Below are 2,667 nucleotides of genomic sequence, written 5' to 3' on the forward strand. Positions count from 1 at the left end.
GTACTTCAATCATAATAATTGAACGATAAAGATATGGCGCATTGAACTGTAAAATAAAGCCACAGACCTTAACAAGGTTTTATGTGAAATGACCTATGTAAAAACACCCAATTCTTTTGAAGAGCAGTAAGAACAGATTAGAGGGGGAAACATTAGAAATGAGAGAGATTTGGTATTGTAATAGTTGAAGATATAGTGTTGGGGAGATAGACCTTGCCCAAGTACTCCAGGGTTAGCAGCAGGCTTCTGTAGAAGGGTGAATGCTGTGCAGGAAACCAAGGCAGAACAATGGAACCAAAACGGGACAAGAGGAGGGAGGCCACACCTAAGAGGGTGTGGGAATGCAGCACATAAAGAGTTAGATGGGCTCTCTGCCCTGAGTTAATTTTCACAGGGGCAGTCCTGGGACTTGGCCATGAGGGGAACACATAACCATCAGAAAAATAAAATAGCCTTGTTTTATTATGTACAGACTGTATGTAAACCACCCACTGAAAACAGTAGGTTCTGGCTTTTTTCAGGGCCCTCAGAAGCCTCTTGGAGACAGTTCCTTCCCCAGAGAAGGGAATGTGAGTGTGTCTTTTTGCATGTGTGTATAACCTTTTGATTCCATGGGATTTGACCAGCCTCATCTAGCCACATGCCCCTTCTTGCCGTAAACCCTGGCTTCCAGCTTCTCTGGTCCAGGAGGAGACCTCAGCCCCAGGGTAGGTATCAGGCAATCACTCAACCTCCATCTTATTCTTCTGCAAAGATTCAATGAAGGTTTGCCACTCCGCTGGGTAAAAACGCCTATAGAAGTTGATCTTATTCCGAATCTTTTTTGGGGTATCTTGATAGTAATTCTTCCTGTCCCGGAAGCCTTGTCCTCCCCGTTATTCTCCACCATGTAACGCACATAGTCAATAAGGTCTCGAGACAGTGTGTTTCCTTTCTTTTCTGGGAGGCTGGCTTCTGCCTCTAGGTCATTGAGCACATAGGGCTTCCGCACAAGCTCCTTAGGCCTCTCCTCTATGTCCACCTCCATGGCCTTCACCTTTCTCTTTTGGAGGGGCACCGCCTTGTTGGGGTCCATAGCCAACCCCATCTCGGCCAGGTTCTGCTGCACGGATTTAGCGTGGTCCCAGGCACGTCAGATGTGGGAACACTCAATCCGTGGTGCTGCTTTCCATCAAGCATTCCGGTTCAGACGCTTCCGGTTAACATTGTAACCGAATTTTTGTCTCCTGGTCTTCCCCTTGGCCTTGGGCATTGCAATGACCACCGAACCGGCAACTGCGACCAGGCATCTCTCCCTCCCAGCACCAGATTTGCCAATCTTTAGTCTAGAAACCTCCCAGGACCAAACAGAACCAGGGTCCTTCAAGAAATCATTAACATAGGGTCCCCCTGGGACCATTGAACCACTAGTGACCATTTATTCATTCGTTCAACAAATATTTATTGAGCACCTACTGTATGCCAGGCTCTGTGCTTGGTGTTTTGAGTTTACAAGGTTAAAGAAAGTTAGGCAGGTTCCCTGCCCCTTTGGAGCTTTGCTTGGTGGGAGCAGGGGGACAGAAATTAGTACGATAATCACATTAATAAAATGGAAAACTCTAAGTGTGATGAGCATTACCATGGAGACTTACTTCTATGGTGCTTTAAGAACATTCAACAGTGAGATTTTTAGCCAGACTGGTATAGGGTATGCAGTTCAGGAAGACATCCCTCAGGAACTAACCCTACTTCACCCCCAGAAGACTGAGAGGGGGTAACTGGATAAGGAAGAGAGTAGTATGTTTCAGGCATGACGAAGGGAGCATGGTACACTCCAGGCATTGAAATGCCCAATGTGGCTAAGGCTGCAACAGAGAAGAGGACATTGTCCAAGGTGATTTCAGAGCACACAGGACCTTACAGGCCACTTTAGACCAGGTGTTTAATGTCTAATGAAAGAAGGTGATGCTTAAGTATGGTCCAGAGTGATGAGAAAGAGCCAGGCACAGGAAGACAGCACTGCAGATAAATGGAGCAGCCAACACATTATGTACCGATTGTAGAACAGGAAATGTACCCTTATAAAGGGGAGAATGGGTGCTACCTCTTTAACTAAGGGCTCAAGCTGGAAATCACCAAGAGGAGGACAAAGATGTTTATGTGCCTCCTGGCATCATGCAATGTGAAATACATGGTAATGCCCCAAAGGTGTCACCAGAGGCCAAAAGGTGTCACCTCAATCTAATCAAGGCTCTGAGGCAAACTTCCAGTGTGCAGGGAGATACAGGGGACAGAGGAACAAGTCAAACCACACCAAGAGAAAATGGCAGAAAAATCCTGATGTGGAACATTCTAAAAGACACCCGGCCAAGATTTTTCTAAAAGTTAGTGCTTTCTACTTCAATTTTAAAAGAATTTTAAGCCAATATCAATGTAAAGAGGGAACTCTACAAGACCTTCTACATAAAGATATCCACAGATCATTAAAAAAAAAAAACCAAAACACTTTGTCAGACCACATTCCTTCATTTTCTGTCAGAAAATATAATACTTGCATCTATATATGGCCAATCCATACTCTTTGCTCCTCAGCAGTCATGATTTCCATGGAAACTAGAACAACAATGTTGACTTAGGGGTCAGGCTTTGCCCAGAAATTGGAGAGGTAGGGAATGAGGCCAGAATTCG

General features: G+C 45.2%; 1 pseudogene; it reads right to left on the reverse strand.

Annotated features, from left to right (window-relative positions):
- Nucleotides 1–722: 722 nt before the first annotated feature.
- LOC129520009 (nucleolar protein 16-like) lies at nt 723–1,274 on the reverse strand (annotated as a pseudogene).
- Between the last annotated feature and the right edge of the window lie 1,393 nt (nt 1,275–2,667).

This window comes from Nyctereutes procyonoides, unplaced genomic scaffold (assembly GCF_905146905.1).
Source record: "Nyctereutes procyonoides isolate TBG_1078 unplaced genomic scaffold, NYPRO_anot_genome, whole genome shotgun sequence".
NCBI lineage: Eukaryota > Metazoa > Chordata > Mammalia > Carnivora > Canidae > Nyctereutes > Nyctereutes procyonoides.